An 18,728-nucleotide genomic window follows, 5' to 3' on the forward strand; every position below is an offset into this window, starting at 1 on the left:
ATATAAGATACTTTCAACCAGGTAGAAGGAAGCTAGTAACAAGTTCAAAACAAGGATATGTCTGATTTGTTTTTGTATGGTTCTGTGAGAACAGTGGCTAGAATCGAGTGGGAAAAGGACAGAGAAGATAGAAGTATAAGTAGTGAGGAAATGGAGGCATTTTTAAGAATGCTGTCTAGTATACAGAGCTATGAGGAGGCTTTCAGAGGAATAACAAAAAGTCTTTCACTTACAGTCCTGCAGGCACACTCGCACGCATGCGCGCACGCGCACACACACAGACACACAACACACAAACACAAACTTAGTGCTCTTTCTATATTGAGAACACAGTATAGGGGGCAAAGATTAGAGAAGCCAGAAGACCATATGCTCCTTCAGAAAACAGAAGTGGTCCTGCAGGTCACAAAAGACAAGTTTCCTCTCACCTAAACTCAGAGGGAACACATTACAATACACTCCAAATGAGAATACAATGTAAATCCTACCTATAGGAGATAAAAAACAAAACAAAACAAAACCGGTGCTATCATCACCAGATAAGCTTCAGTTTACAATGGATTTCTGCTGTATTTCCTGGTCTTGGTGAACCTTTTTTTCTCATCATCACTAGATGGCAAATTTGAATACCTCTGGTTTCAAGAACATCTACTCCAAGAGCTTATTTACACTAGATGGCGCTAGAGCCATTTCCCCTTGAGGCAGGCTTGCTTTTTAGAATTTGTTGACATAAAAGTCTAGTTATATACCTCTACAGCACAGACTTCAGAGAGAAATTCAATAGTAAGTTCTGTTAAAATGGTCTGTTTTGTTGTGACTGCTTTTCTACATAGCATGGATCATTTATTCCCAGTGTAGTGATTATCACCTGAGTTTGTAACTCAACATAGATCAAGAGGCCATTTGGTTTACATGCCTTTGTCTTGAGCTTGTTGATTCAGCCCTTATCACAGTGGAAGGTAGTAGTTACTTCTGCCTTATACCATTTCTGATATTAGCAAACAACTTGCTTCTGAGTAGAAAAACATATCCTTGATGAAATGCCTTTTAAATTCAGGAAAGCAAGGATTTCCATGCTTCAGTTCATATCCATCTTCTTAATTTCGGAAATGCCATTCCTTTTATTTAAAATAAAAACCCAGGCATCTGGCAAACTCTTCCATTGTTGTTCAGCTTTAACTTTATTTGCTTTCTCTTCTCTCAGTGAGTTAGGGGACCTCAGTTGTTGCTTGAGATAGAAATGCATTGCCCTTTCACAGTTGAACACACAAAGCAAGTCTGAAGGGTAATTTCTTCATCTTTTCAGCACTGAAGTCTCATTAAAAAATTTCTGAGTTCTTTTATTTTTAGTTAAAATTTAATTAACATTTCAAATATTGTTTATATTCAAGATGAATAGTATGTCACATATATAAATTGTGTACTGTTCGACTCGAAACAATCATTGTTTGATATTTACTTCTTTATTTTGTTTTCTTTCTGGCTTTACTTTAAAACCTGAAGTAGATTCATGAACACTTCCTTCTCTGGCTAAGAAATCTAGCAGTGTATCCATTTTTGAACTTATGTACTACAAATCAACTCCCAACTTTCTTTGTGAAAGGAAGAAGCCTATGTAATTATGATCTCACATTTTGAAGTTTTTAAGTGTGTTTCTAGCTCCCCTTCATTTGTTCATCAAAAATCTGGAGTGGAGTAAGGCACACAGTCACTATTAACCATTGCAGTCTCTTAACAGGTTGAAGTTATTTGTACAGATGAAGGATCTACCTCAAGGCAACAAAGTTACGGGGTACAAGAGCAAAGATGCAACTTTAGACTTTACTTAGTACAATTATTATAGTCCAATCGAAAAGATGAGAGAACTGGCTATGCCAACTCATTTTAAGCCTCTACTTCTAGACTCGTTTGACTATTGAATGTTATAATAATTTCATCTAGAGTTTGGGCATATAATAATTGGCATAGATCAATATTTAGAGTGTAATAAACTTTTTACTTTAGAAGAGAATAAAAATTTTGTACAGGGCAAATACAAAAATCTATTGCTCATGGCATAAAGGTACTAGCAACATCTATTGCTGTATGCTTTACAGCTTAAATAAAATTTCTAAATTACTTTCTAAAGCAGATCTTCATATTGAACAAATGGAAATTCTTTGAGTAAGCTCAAAATTTCTATTTTAGGTATGGTTATGTGTTTTTCAAAGGAAAATGAAAGTGGAAAATGTTCAATGATTTTGAAATACCACCTTCCTCTTTCTCAGTGTGCTTGTTTATTAATACAGTTTGAATGGATTCTTGCTTTGACATGAAAGTTTATTTTTAAAAGAACTGTGGATAATCTGTTACTATAGCAATAATTACTTAGTCTTCAGCTATTTAATCTTAGAATAACATGAAACCTTAGTGTCAATGCAATCCAGATTTAGAATGGATGCCGACTTGGAGATATAGCTCGGTACTAGAGATGTTTGGCTAGGATCTCCAATGCCCTGAATTTAATTTTCCTGTCTAGAAAACAACAAAATAATGTTAATATAGCAATTGGCTTTATAAGTGATAATGTTGTTCATGATAAAAAGAATTTTATTTTTGAGGAAGAGATTGCTTATTTTTAATTTTCCTTCAATCTTAACATACTAGCATTCTGATGATGGGGGAGAAACATTTATGGATAGTGCCCATGCTGCTGGAAACAAAAGAAGTGAGTGACTGAACACAAACCACAGCATATATGCACTGAGAGCCTAAAGCTAACATATAGGCATTGCACTGTGCATGCCATCACAGCTCTCAGTTCTGTCAAACACTGTCTGAAATATTTCAGTTACCACATGTGAACATTGCATCTTCTTAATTTTAGCATTTACTCTGCACAGTTTTTCTGCTATTATAGAAACATAATAGTTTATAGAAAACAAAAACATTAACTATATCCCTACTAGTATTCTTCAGTATATATCAAATTAGTATATCTTTTGGTTTTACTGTGTTAGAATGTTTGTTTTTAAAATTTGCTATTTGAGTTGCTGACTCAAGTTTCATAAGAAATTTGCCTTGAGGTTATCACAGAATTTCCAACAGTTTTTTAATTGCCTTATAAACATACTTCTGCCATTTGTACTACATATTTATGCGAAGTGGCATTTTCAGCAATGACAATAATAGAATCAAAATATTGCTCAACTCAGAAAAACATTGAAATTGTTCTATGTGTTGTAGGACATTCTGACAACACTTAATTTTTAAGTAAATAAATAAACCCTTCCACCTCATTAGCAGGCAAATTTGCTTTCATCTTTAACAAATGGTAAAACTATCTGAATAACAAAGAATTGGTTAAAAATATATGCCTTTATTATTTATTACTTATATTCTTGATTAATATATACCTGTGCCACTTCACATTTCTTAAGTGGAAAGGGATCTTTATGAAAAAAAATTAAGAAGCCTCTGTCTATTCACTTTTTGTTCTAGTGTCTTTTGTATGGAAAGATATTCTGCAGATTGACAAAAAAGAAATGTAAACACCAACTAGACACAAGGCCTTTGATCTAAAATGCTATCCTTTCATGCTAGGGCAATTGTGGCACAGAACCTGCAGGAGTGATCAGCCAATATCTGATTTAACTTAAGGCTTCTTCATGAGATGGAATCCATACTTGGTACTGCTTGGGTCATCAAGTACGAGAGTCTAGATAACTTAGTTACCTAGGGTAAAATCAAATACTACCGCCCTAAAAAATTGTGATAAATTGACTCCTAAAGTTATTCTACTATACTGATAGATCAGTGTCTTGCCCAGTCATCATCAGAAAAGTTTATGCCTGCAGCAGATGGGAACAAATACAGAAACCCACAGACTGATATTTTACACACACACACACCCTACCCCCCCAGCACACACACACACACACACACAGAGAGAGAGAGAGAGAGAGAGAGAGAGAGAGAGAGAGAGAGAGAGAGAGAGAGAGAGAGCTTGGAACTCTCAGCTCTAAATGGGATCTAAATGGGATGTCTCTAATATATCCCTTCCCTCAGATTTCAGCAAACCTTGAGGAAGAGGAGGGAGGGAGGGAGAAAGAATGTAAGGAGAGAGGACAGAGGACACCAGGAGAACAAGGCTCTTTAAATCAACTGAGCAAAGCTCATATAACTCACAGAGTCTGAAACAGCAAGCACAGGGCCTTCATGGATCTGCATCAGGTCCTTTGTGTACATATATTTCATATGGTGTCATATAGTTCAGTGTTTTGATGGGACTTCAGAGTATGTGATTGAGTGGGTCTGTGACTCTTGAGCCCTTATCCTTCTGTTGAGTTGCCATTCCAAGTTTAATATGGTGGTGTTTTATCTTATTATATTTTATTTTGTTAATCCCAGTACTCGGGAGGCAGAGGCAGGCGGATCTCTGTGAGTTCGAGACCAGCCTGGTCTACAAGAGCTAGTTCCAGGACAGGCTCCAAAACCACAGAGAAACCCTGTCTCGAAAAACCAAAAAAAAAAAAAAAAAAAAAAAAAACCAAACAAACAAACAAAAAAAACTATTCTTTTCTAATGAGAGACATAAAGAAGTAGATCCAGATTGAAGGGGAGGTGGGGAGAAATTGGGAAAAAGGGGGGCTGCAATGAGAATAAATTGTATGAAAAAAAGAACCTACTTTTAATAAAAGGAGGAAAAAGAAGCCTTTGTCCAAACTCCCAGGAACTCTTGAAGTCACCAATTCATAGCAATCACTTACATTTTCCCTGTTTGTTTTCTAGTGACACTGAAATTATTTAATAAATTCTTTAGTCATGTTCCTTCTTGCTTCAGTCTTCAAACAAACTGTGTTCTTTGCTTTCTATATACAGTTCATTATATTTGAGACTGCTCATTCACTGTCATTCTCTTGTCCTACACTATGGGTTCAATGGTGTCAGGAATCAGATTCTTTACTATGGCATTTCCATTGTCTAACCCATAGGGAATGTTCAAATATTATATGATTGAGTGGGCAAATTAGTGAGTGTGTTACATGCAGCTTTGCTGATAAATAAAAACTTCTTTTTTTAAAAATCAGAATTCTATTTAAGATCAGCTCTCTTACCCATGTTTAGGGGTGCATATCTATAATCCTAGCACTTAGAAGGCCAAGACATAAGGGTTACAACTACAAGGTCAACCTGGGATGCATATTGAATTTCAGAAAAATCTGAGGTAGAATGAGTACCTGTCTCTCACCCCTTCCCCCAAAATAAAAACCACAAATTAAATGCTCTTTAGTAGAGTCCATTTTTAATGTGCCACTGAAGGACCCTTGAGCTGAAGAATGAGTGCAATATTGAAAACAGAGATAAAATTTGTACCCATATAAATATATAATAGTTATTCTAAATGGCCTCTTTGAGAAGAAACATTTAAATCTCAGCAATATTTTTTGTGTGTGTTTGAATGAAGTCTCATTTATTTTGGAAGTTTTAAGAATTATTTAGAGACTTTCCATTCCATTCATTCATTGTTTTATTCCACACATTCTAGCTTTTTTCTCTCAGAAGGTGTGATAGTAAACAATGGTACTTAGTTTTTATGTCTTATAAACAGATTCAAAAAGTAACTCCAGCAGTTACAGATTTAATGAAAAGCAGCCCAAGAATTTTACTTGACCTACTTTTGAAGTTTCTGTGCAACTCAGAAATGGTGACTTACATTGTAAAAATTTCAAGCAACAAACACATATACAAACATACTCCTAGTATTTTATGGTTTTGTAGTAGTTCATAAAAGATGTGCTAGACCCTAGAACTACACTTGGCTGCTCCAGTACAGCTTCTTTGCTGCTGTGTAATGTTAATTTGTAGCTCTGGTTGTTTATTGTTTTTCTCTCTTCTCAGACTTTATTATACTTTATTTTGCTGATACATCCTTCTGCCATCTGAAGGGGGAAAATCCTGTGCATGTTTTGCACCCACTTTAGCCTCCATTAGCTTGTCCTATAAATTCAATCATATTTAATTTACTTTCATTGAGTAAAATGGCAAGTCTTTTGTTAAGTACAGAGATGAAAAAGATTATGATAGTGACTGGTAAAGTATAGTATCATGTTATCCCAAATGGAAAAAGTACAGTGTCATGTTATCCTGTATCGAAAACAATTGCCTGAAGCTTGTAATGTCAGCCTGCAGTAACAACATTTTACTACAGTTCATGAGGGTGATCTAGGACTACACCAGTTATTTATGAGCACAGAAAAATGTGACTGGAGGTTTCTCTCCTGCTCGCCGGTTTCTGAATAATCACTCAGAGGCTTAATATTAATTAAAAACTGGATGGTGGTTCCGACTTCTTACTGGCTAGCTCTACATATTTAAATTAACCCATTTCTATTAATCTGTGTATTGCCACATGGCCTGTGACTTACCAGTAATGCTCTAGCACCTTACTTCTCTGGCGGCTGCTGGCATTTCAGTCAACTCTGCCTTCTTTCTCCCTATATTCAGTTTGGCTTTCACACCAAGCTATATCCTGTCCTGCCATAGGCTAAAGAAACTTTATTCATCAGTCAATAAAAGCTATACATATTTTCGGTGTACAGCACATCCCACATCAGTAAAAACTTAGATTATAAGCAAGTTACTTAAAACAAAGTATTATTATTTTTCTCTTAAAGTGAAAACATTTTTATTTTAATTAATTTCTAAGGTGACATACAAAATAACAGGTTTCTTTATAATATTTTCATACATCAATAATATGCATACTAAGTTCTTTTGATAATTTCATATACATGTACTATATTTGTGTTATTACCTCTTTTCTTCCCAACTCCTCCATTGTCCCTGACCTTGCTTCCTGTTCCTTCTCTCTTTTTACTTACATTTGTGACATATGGTGAGTGATTGTTCTACATAATTTTATAATATAATATACTAAGGAGACATTCATTCTGCCTTGTTCATGGGAGAATTTGTGTACTTGCTCTTTTCTGTTTCTATAGGCTGTCTACATTATTTCATCACATGACTTCCATCTTCTATGTTCACATTTGATACCTTCCTTCTTATAGAGACCCTAAGACTGTGCTGGGCTTACCTACAAGGATTTTCTATCTTAAGATCCTTAAGGCAATCACATTTGTGAAATATTTGATCTTAAACGGTGATATCCAGGTTCTAGAGATTATAATGTAGACTTTTAGGGCTATTATTCTGCTCACCATAAGGACCAAATAAAGGAGAAAAATAAGGATAGATGTAGTAGTCAGCAACAAATAGAGCCTTATGCTGATCTTGCTTCAGCTCAACAACTCTCTGAATTAAAGTCACTGATCAATAACTTACAAATATTTCCTATATATATATATCTTCACTATTACTTCCCTGACAGAGATTTCACAAGGTCCTCCTACCCAGTCCATTTCAGCAGTGTCCTCTGCTCACACAGTGATCATCACTGCCTGTCTTCTCTTTATTTCTAGCCTGTGGTACTTGGGTCTGTGTTTCTCTGGCATTCTGGCTGGCTACCTCTTTTATTTCCATGATCACTTTCCTCAAACCTAAACTAATTATTCTGTTCATTGTTTATAATTCTGAAACCAAATTTTCCTGAGTACCTCTCTCTAATTGTATCCTCACATACTTTTGTTCACTTAGTGCAATACCAGCATTGATACTCTATCATTATCACTTATTTAACACTCAAATTATGACTGTTTCTCCTTATCCATAATGTCTTAACAGCCATTTTTATATTAATAATTTCACTTAACGTGATTGGAGTTGTTACTGCATATTAGTACTGGAGTTTCTGTGAAGCAAATACAGTTGTTTTCCTCATAAAACAACTTGAATTTCAGTTAAAATATAGTCACACACATAATTGCCCTTAATGCTCTTAAAGTTCAGTTCTAACTTTCCTTATTTAATTGAGATCCCTAGTTTATTAAGCTTGCCAATTTCTCGCCATCATCACACTACCAACTTAGTTTTAACCGCTTTCTTTCTTGTACATCCCCTTTCAGAAGGTTTTCACTGATGATGCTATTACACACTTCACTTGAAAAGGAAAAGATTGGTAGCTCTCTCCCTCTTTCCTTCTTTCTGTCCTTCCTTCATCCTTCAGTTTTTCTTTTCTTGCTTAATCCCAGTCTTCTTTGTTTCTTTGTGATGGAGCAAATCTACTTTACTTTAGATTTACTTGTAGCACATAGTAAGACTTCCTTCTGGTAAAATATTGCAAACAGTCTTCATGTGGAGATAGGATGGAGGTTCTGGGTGCAAGACTGAGCAGAGGAAATGTCCAGTAGGCCATGTTAGTTAGCTGGCAATCTTCAGGTGACATGGTTGAGGAGAGCAAGTAGTTTCAGAGTCTCAGCAGGGAACTCCACTGAAGTAAGTGCAGATCCATTAATGTCAGTCCAAATTGAGCTATGATCTTAACAAACCTGGTTGAGCTTTAAACTTTTACTGCTTTTTATTTCAAGCATAAAGCAGATGCTACATAGGTATGACAAAGAACATAGAAAAATGTGTTTGTCCACATGGGCACAGGAGACCACTTCCTACGTATAACCCCAGCAACACAGACACTAAGGGCATCATTGAATAAATGGGACCTCCTGAGACTGAGAAGCTTCTGTAAAGCAAAGGACACTGTCACTAAGACAAAGAGGGAACCCACTGACTGGCAGAAGATCTTCACCAACCCTGCAACTGACAAAGGTCTGATCTCCAAAATATATAAAAAACTCAAGAAACTAGACAGTAAAAGGCTAATCAACCCAATTATAAAATGGGGCACTGAGCTGAACAGAAAATTCTCAAAAGAAGTTCAAATGGCCAAAAGACACTTAAGATCATGCTCAACTTCCTTAGCGATCAGGGAAATGCAAATCAAGACAAGTTTAAGATACCATCTTACACCTGTCAGAATGGCTAAAATAAAAAACACCAATGATAGCATTTGCTGGAGAGGTTGTGGAGAAAGGGGTACACTCATCCATTGCTGGTGGGAATACAAACTTGTGCAACCACTTTGGAAAGCAATATGGCGGTTTCTCAGGAAATTCGGGATCAACCTACCCTGGACCCAGCAATACCACTCTTGGGAATATAACCAAGAGATGCCCTATCATACAACAAAAGTATATGCTCAACTATGTTCATAGCAGCATTGTTTGTAATAGCCAGAACCTGGAAACAACCTAGATGCCCTTCAATGGAAGAATGGATGAAGAAAGTATGGAATATATACATGTTAGAGTACTACTCAGCAGTAAAAAACAATGACTTCTTGAATTTTGCATACAAATGGACGGAAATTGAAAACACTATCCTGTGTGAGGTAAGCCAGACACAAAAAGAGGAACATGGGATGTACTCACTCATATTTGGTTTCTAGCCATAAATAAAGGACATTGAGCCTTTAATTTGTGATCCTAGAGAAGCTAAATAAGAAGGTGAACCCAAAGAAAAACATATAGGCATCCTCCTGAATATTAACCTTCATCAGGCGATGAAAGGAGACAGAGACAGAGACCCACATTGGAGCACCGGGCTGAAATCTCAAGGTCCAAATCAGGAGCAGAAGGAGAGAGAGCATGAACAAGGAACTCGGGACCGCGAGGGGTGCACCCACACACTGAGGCAATGGGGATGTTCTATGGGGAACTCACAAAGGCCAGCTGGCCTGGGTCTGAAAAAGCATGGGATAAAACCGGACTCGCAGAACATAGCGGACAATGAGGACTACTGTGAACTCAAGAACAATGGCAATGGGTTTTTGATCCTACTGCATGTACTGGCTTTGTGGGAGCCTAGGCAGTTTGGATGCTCACCTTATTAGACCTGGATGGATGTGGGTGGTCCTTGGTCTTCGCACAGGGCACGGAACCCTGATTGATCTTTGGGCTGACAAGGGAGGGGGACTTGGTCGGGGAAGGGGGAGGGAAATGGGAGGTGGTGGCGGGGAGGAGGCAGAAATCTATAATAAATAAAATAAATAAATAAATAAAAAAGAAAAATGTGTTTGTCAAATTATCTATGGTATCTCACTCTTTCTTGAATGTCTTGAGTTATTTTTTTTCAGAATAAAATCCTTCTGGAGATGGCACTTAGAATCTCAGTATATCATACTATTGTTGCTTTGATTGAAGCAATGGGGAAACCTAAATAAGCATATCACACATACAGACATATATGTCCTAGACTTTCCAAATATGGTTAGAGTAAACAGACAAGGAAGGAGATTGAATATCTCAATAGCCCGTTCTTCACTGTTTCCTTTTATGAAATTTTGAAATAATGGTGGTTTTCTCAAACTAACACTAGAGATCTAGTCACTAGTATATTCTCAGCTCCCCTCCTCTTATTTTCTACATCTTTTGCTGCTAAACAGATTCAGGTCATGAAATTTTCAAAACAAACATTCTATTTCCCGTGGCATGGTCTTGTTTATGAGAAATCTATTTTTTCTTTCTCCTGTAGATTGCATCTTATCTTCTCATCGCATATGTCTAGCTAACTACAATATTGCCGCTATCTATAGATAGGTATATAAATAATATTAACTGTGCACCAGCAACTTATGAGTATGGATTATGTTATGTATTGCAAGTCTTATTATACAGATTTATTTGAATACAACCAAACTTTTGGCCAATTCCTGTAATGTACCAGCAACATCAGATCATGAGACTTGCTAGACCATAGTTCCATTGCCTTACTCATCTCTGTCTCTTCTTGTTTTCTCCCTCTTTACATGCTCTCCACTATTTGTTCTGTAGGTCTGGGGCTTTCTGAGATACCTGCATGGCACTTTGCAATATCTAAATACCAAGGCTTACTGGGGACAACCTTTTTTCCAACACTCAGAAGCCTTGAACTTGGCTTACTAGAAACTTGCCCTTGAAAGTTTGAATATCTTTCACTTTCTGTTTTCTTCTGGTATTGAATCCTTTGAGCTAACTTTCATTATCTAGGTAATGGTCTCTGGTTTTCATCTCCCAACAGATCTGGACACTCTGGTGTTAAGCTATCATCTTACAAATAAAATGGAACTTCTTTTGTTTCATGTTACTGTATTTTTCTTGGTGTTGTTTCTAGAAAAATTGTTATTCTGTAAGATAACTTTTTCCTCAGTTATTATTTTCCCTGGATCCATGCAGTTTTTATTTTTAAACAATAGTTTCCTCCATAAGGCCCATAGGTTGTAATATGTGTTTCATGTGCATTTATACTTGAGCAAAATTAAAAAAAAATTTCCTTTGGATTATACATGTTACATGAAAAAAATACAGTGCTATGATGGCTTCATTTTTATCATCTTCTTTCTACAGCTATCTTTTATTCACAGACTAGAAGCAAGAATGACTAACTATGGATGGGAGAAATTTGTGCAAGGAAGGTATATTCTTAAGACCTTTTGAATACCATTTACATTTTTAAAAATAAATATGCAAATAAGTTACATATAATGAATACATAGCTGACTAGTATTCGGCAATTTCATGTTGGGCTAAGCCATTTTCTACACATTGATCATACTTTTCTCAGGTCCCTGGATAATACCTCATAAATGGGAGTTATTTATCAGGGTGACTGGCTCTGTTATGATAGCTGCCTTCATTTATTTCTTTATGATGACAATTTTATACCATTTTACACCATTTTCCTCTCTGAGAAATGAAACCAGGAAGAAAGTGAGACTTTAATTGCAATATTTATGTTATTATGTTAATTCCATGAGAATCTATTAAAGAAATGGTATTCAATATAAATTTCTGTGATGATGCAGATATTCTCTGTCTTGTAAAATGTGATGTTCTCTATTTGTATATGACTACCAGTCACTTAAATTATGAGTAGTGATAGAGTACATTTTTAAAAAGTTAAATTTATTTTGAGAATTTTATGCAATATGTTTTTAATCATATAGGTTTTGCTCCTTCAACTCCTCCTAGATCTTCTTCCACTTCCCCACTCACTGAACTTTATGTTTTTTCTCTCTCTTAATAGAAAACATACACAAAAACACCATGAAGTTTGATTTGTATTAGTCAACTTTTCCAGAGCATGGTACCTGCTCCAGGATGTCATTTCGCTGTAGAAAAATTACTTTCCTTCTCAAGGAAGATCCCCTGAGAAATCTACAATAGGAGCAGATGGCCCAGATGTCTAAGTTCTACATGCAGAACAGTTTCAAGACTATGGCCGAGATGATCAAGCTTCACAGAATACTCCAGTCAGGACTTGGTTATAATTCTAAATTTTCTTTAGGTCCCCATAAGATTATCAGTGCCCCCAATCAGCGGGAAGTATCCTAGAAAACTATGCCCACATTCCCCCCGAAAATGGACTCTGGATGTTTGTCTTTGTTTTGAGTGTTGGTTATAAGTTGTTATGGATAATGGTCAGGAAAACAGCTAAACAAAGGAGATTAGATTCAGAGTTTTTGTTTTGAAAAAAAAAGGGGGGGGGTAAGTGCTGTAGGACAATGGTCTTGTACCCTGTAAAGATTTATCAATTGTGTTGATTTAATAAAATGCTGACTGGCCAGTAACCAGGCAAGAAGTATAGGTGGGATGATCAGGCAGGATATATAGGCAGATTAACCAGAACAGCAGAATTCTGGGAAGAGGAAAGGCTGAGTGTGCAGTCGTAACCCACATGCAGAGAAACAAGATGAGAATGTCTTGCTGATAAAAGTTACCAAGCCATGTGGCTGACACAGGCAAGAATTATGGGTTAATGTAGGTTGTAAGTGTTAATAAGAAGCCTGAGATAGTAGGTCAAAAAGTTTATAATTAATGTAGGCCTGTGTATTTCTTTGGGACTGAACGACTGCGGGACTGGATGGGATAGAAACCTCTGTCAACAATCTACTAAAAGGAGAATTTCTCTGAAGAAGGTTGAGTAAGGCATTGACTTGTGGATATAACAATATGCCATTAGAAGTCACTTTATTGCTACATTAATTTAGCAGAATAATAGTAGTCAATGTTCTCCCTGGCTTGTGACCTCTCTGGTCTCAGGTTCTTGGCCTTGTTGAGAGTACCTTTTAATCTATATTATTTAATGTAATGGCTGTTATATTGGGCAGCTAAGAGCTTGAGTATTTTTGTACATAAGTAGTGGCTATTTGATTGCAATTGCAAGTTTCTCAGAATCCTTGTACCACATGTATACTGTACATGGCTGGGATCTTTGTTATAAGTAGTCTTTCACATTGCTTATGGTTTTGGGTTTTTTAGAGCATTTCCCTTATTTCTTGTTGATGCCTAGTTATATTTTTCTTCAACAAATGTGTTCTAATGCATGGTTGTGACATGTGCTGTTTCTGAATGTATGGAACTTTTATTCAGTGACATTTACATAGATTTGATTAAACACATTTAATTTCCTCCCACTAAGAAACTCATTTAGTGTGAAAAAGTAATTCTCACATCACTGAGAAAGCAGACTTGAAGAAGAGATATAAATAAAGAAGAGTTAGAACTGTTATTTTAATTTACCAAGTACTGATTACTAGTATCTCAATTATCACTTTTGGAAAAAATTACTCAACATGGGGGGATGTAATTCAGTGGTAGGGTACCTTTCTATTACATATGAGGTCTTGGATTCTATTACTAGCATCAAAATAAATAAGTACACACATTGTAATGGCTAAGAAAATTTAATTCTGTTACCAGGCACCTCCCATTAATAGCTTTTGATATTTGCCCTGAAATTCCCATGGGTTCTTAGTGGTGTGCATCCTCCCCAGAGTGATGTTACTGCTATTAGATAAAAATGAAACAATAGTGTGCTAATCAACTGCTTGTTCTGGCTTTTGCAAACTTTTATCATTGTGGGAAAGGGGACAGAGCAGTTTTCTCTCTCACTGTGTAATAGGAATGAGAGACTATTAAGGGGAGAAAAGGCATGTTCCCATGCAGCTGCTGATTCTTTACAAGCAAGATAATGGTAACAACCACCTTCAGATACCCTTGCTCTAGCCCTCCTCTATGGCATGACAAGATCTCGGTTTGGTTATAAGGCTATTGTACTTCTGTTAGCAGTAAGAATAAATTCATTTAATTTTAGTCTAAATTTGGATTGAGTCTCTGGGTCTTTCCAAGTGGATTTGATTTCCATAACAACAAAACAAACAAAAGATTGAATCACTCACCATTTGAAATGAATCAGCAAATCTGTTACCTGGCACCTTTTCACCTCGTTTGTTTTTTACAATTACCTATCCAGCCTCATGGAAGAGTTAAAGTGACAGAAACTGCTTCTCTGTACCCTAGAATTTCTCATTCCACTGTATAGTGACAGATACACTTCCATTTTCATGTAACAGCATTCCACAGGTTGAAGAAATAGCTCCCTTTTACATATAGCTTGCTGTTGTAGCTGTGGTATCCATGGCAAACATTCAACTTTCTTCACCACCAGGTCCTGGTCATCTTGAACTGAACATGTGCTAGTTTGTCAATGGTATATTTGAGGTATTATCTCAAGTTGAAATTGATAGTCCAGGTAAGATGTGCTCACTGACATTTCATGTGAATTACAAAATTATCCAGACTGAAGATTATCCCTTTCCCTTGCTTTTTTAAACAGGGCTATACCAATACTCATCTTGATCATTGATCTACTAGAAGTGTGTTGTCTTATTCTGAAGTATTAAGTAACATCTTGCTTCTATTCACACGGTTATGTTTAGGTTGACTTCATATTAAACTCACATTAGACATTCTCTTGATACTTTGGGGAATACATTGAAAGATGCTCCTATAGAATTCAGTTATTTCTTTTTTTAAAGTTAAATTTATTTATTTATTTATTAAAGATTTCTGTCTTCTCCCAGCCACAGCCTCCTATTTCCCTCCCCCTCCCCAATCAAGTCCCCCTCCCTCATCAGCCCTAAGAGCAATCAGGGTTCTGTGCCCTGTGGGAAGTCCAAGAACCACCCACCTCCATCCAGATCTAGTGAGGTGAGCATCCAAACTGCCTAGGCTCCCACAAAGCCAGTACATGCAGTAGGATCAAAAACCCATTGCCATTGTTCTTGAGTTCTCAGTAGTCCTCATTGTCTGCTATGTTCTGTGAGTCCGGTTTTATCCCATGCTTTTTCAGACCCAGGCCAGCTGGCCTTGGTGAGTTCCCCATAGAACATCCCCATTGTCTCAGTGTGTGGGTGCACCCCTCGTGGTCCTGAGTTCCTTGTTCATGCTCTCTCTCCTTCTGCTCCTGATTTGGACCTTGAGATTTCAGCCCGGTGCTCCAATGTGGGTCTCTGTCTCTGTCTCCTTTCATCGCCTGATGAAGGTTAATATTCAGGAGGATGCCTATATGTTTTTCTTTGGGTTTACCTTCTTATTTAGCTTCTCTAGGATCACAAATTAAAGGCTCAATGTCCTTTATTTATGGCTAGAAACCAAATATGAGTGAGTACATCCCATGTTCCTCTTTTTGTGTCTGGCTTACCTCACACAGGATAGTGTTTTCAATTTCCGTCCATTTGTATGCAAAATTCAAGAAGTCATTGTTTTTTACTGCTGAGTAGTACTCTAACATGTATATATTCCATACTTTCTTCATCCATTCTTCCATTGAAGGGCATCTAGGTTGTTTCCAGGTTCTGGCTATTACAAACAATGCTGCTATGAACATAGTTGAGCATATACTTTTGTTGTATGATAGGGCATCTCTTGGTTATATTCCCAAGAGTGGTATTGCTGGGTCCAGGGTAGGTTGATCCCGAATTTCCTGAGAAACCGCCATACTGCTTTCCAAAGTGGTTGCACAAGTTTGCATTCCCACCAGCAATGGATAAGTGTACCCCTTTCTCCACAACCTCTCCAGCAAAGGCTATCATTGGGAGTTATTTCTCTTGTTTCCTAGAATGTGATTGATAAGAAATCTTACTGTTCAGCCTTTTATTATCCCTCTTTCTATTCTCCTCAGCTTTGGGTCAAAACTATGCTATTTTCGATGTATTCTTTGTGATCTAACAGTTTGATTTGATTATTAAATAGAAGATGTGATCTTTAAGCTACCAGAGCTATAATGTACAGATTACAGAGCAAAGAAAAGAGCTACCTTTATGTCAGTCATATTGTACTCAAATTGAAAAACAACAATGATGGATTTGAGTGCCTCCAAAGGAAAAAATAAAATAGAAGTGAGAAAAGATCTTTAAGTATAGAAAGACTTGACTAGCATAAATATTAGAAACATTTCCAGGCAGGTTGATCACACTAAAACAGTAATCATGTAGAAAAGCTAAGTCTTTGATTATATCAATTGGCAGTGTCAATGATTCAAAGTGAAGTAGACAATTTTGGGCAGTTTTGCCTCAAAATAATACTTTGTAGTCTAATATGTTTGTAAAGTCTTTTTTTTTTATTGAAAAAAAAAATTTTCCGCCTCCTCCCCGCCTCCCATTTCCCTCCCCCTCCTCCCGCCCCTCTCCCCCTCCCCACACTCCTCTTCTCCTCCCTCTCCAGCCCCAAGAGAAGTCAGGGTTCCCTGCCCTGTGGAAAGACCAAGGTCCTCCCCACTCCATCCAGGTCTAGGAAGGTGAACATCCAAACTATCTAGGCTCCCACAAAGCCAGAACATGAAGTAGGATCAAAACCCCGTGCCATTGTCCTTGGCCTCTCGTCAGCTCTCATTGTCCACCATGTTCAGAGAGTCTGGTTTTATCCCATGCTTTTTCAGTCACAGTCCAGCTGGCCTTGGTGAGCTCCCAATAGATCAGACCCACTGTCTCAGTGGGTGGGTGCACCCCTCGTGGTCCTGCCTTCCTTGCTCATGTTCTCCCTCCTTCTGCTCCTCGTTAGGACCTTGGAAACTCAGTCTGGTGCTCCAGTGTGGGCCTCTGTCTCTATCTCCATCCATCGCTAGATGAAGTTTCTATGGTGATATGCAAGATATTCATCAGTATGGCTATAGGATAATGTCATTTCAGGTTCCCTATCTTTAGCTGCCCAAGGAAATAACTGGGGACATTGCCCTGGCACCAGGTAGCCACTCCAGGTTCAAGTCTCTTGCCAACCCTTAGGTGGCTCCCTTAACTAAGATATATGCTTCCCTGCTCACCTATCCAACCTTCCTTTATCTCCAATCATCCCGTTTCCCCAAGTTCCCCCCATCCTCTCCTTCACACTTTTCTCTCCCCATCTCCCCTTACCCCCATCCCACCCCACCCCCAAGATTCCAATTTTTTGCCCGATAATCTTGTCTACTTCCCATAGCCAGGAGGTTAACTATATGTTTTTCCTTGGGCTCACCCTCTTATTTAGCTTCTTTAGGATCACAAATTATAGACTCAGTGGCCCCTATCCATGGCTAGAAACCAATTACGAGTGAGTACATCCAATGATCTTCTTTTTGGGTTTGGGTTACCTCACTTAGGATAGTATTTTCTATTTCCATCCATTTGCATGCAAAATTCGAGAAGTCATTGTTTTTTACCGCAGAATAGTACTCTAATGTATATATATTCCACACTTTCTTCAACCATTCTTCCATTGAAGGACATCTAGGTTGCTTCCAGGTTCTGCCTATTAAAAATAATGCTGCTATGAACATAGTTGAACAAATGCTTTTGTCATATGATAGGGCATCTCTTGGTTATATTCCCAAGAGTGGTATTGCTGGGTCCAGGGGTAGGTTGATCCCAAATTTCCTGAGAAACCGCCACACTGATTTCCAAAGTGGTTGCACAAGTTTGCATTCCCACCAGCAATGGATGAGAGTACCCCTTTCTCCACAACCTCTCCAGCAAAGGCTATCATTGGTGTTTTTGATTTTAGCCATTCTGACAGGTGTATCTCAAAGTTGTTTTGTTTCCATTTCTCTGATCGCTAAGGAGGTTGAGCAAGACCTTAAGTGTCTTTTGGCCATTTGAACTTCTTCTGTTGAGAATTCTCTGTTCAAATCAGTGCCCCATATTTTAATTGGGTTAATTATCATTTTAACGTCTAGTTTCTTGAGTTCTTTATATATTTTGGAGATCAGACCTTTGTCTGTTGTGGGGTTGGTGAAGATCTTCTCCCAGTCAGTAGGCTGCCTTTTTGTCTTAGTGACAGTGTCCTTTGGTTTACAGAAGCTTCTCAGTTTTAGGAGGTCCCATTTATTCAATGTTGCCCTTAATGTCTGTGCTGTTGGGGTTATACATAGGAAGTGATCTCCTGTGCCCATGTGTTGTAGGGTACTTCCCATTTTCTCTTCTATCAGGTTCAGTGTGTTCAGATTGATATTGAGGTCTTTGATCCATTTGGACTTGATTTTTGTGCATGGTGATTAGTAAGATCATGAACTTTGTCATTCATGGTAGGGAAATTCAAGTTTTATAGTAAGAAATAGCTGAAAATATTTGATGTGTAGAACAATAAGTTCCAAGGGTCTTTTACCATCCATTTCTGTTAATGATGATAAAACTAACCTAGTGTCTGAATGCATTATTATATACTAAGGTGTTGTCCAAGCAAATTGAAACATGCAGGCTATTTTTATTTTCAGAAATTTTTTACTTAGGTGCTTATCATTTTCCTCATGTTGCATCCTTTGTTTAACTGTAGTGTTATGTTTTGAAATAGATATTCATGACAAAGGAAGTAAATTGTAAATAACACATTATTATTTTTTTATTCTTATATATGAATAAAATAGTTCTAAAATCATTGGATGAGGATGTGAGAAAATGTGTACATAGGTCAGACCAGTGTCTGATATATAATAACTATTCA

Source organism: Chionomys nivalis, chromosome X (assembly GCF_950005125.1).
Source record: "Chionomys nivalis chromosome X, mChiNiv1.1, whole genome shotgun sequence".
NCBI lineage: Eukaryota > Metazoa > Chordata > Mammalia > Rodentia > Cricetidae > Chionomys > Chionomys nivalis.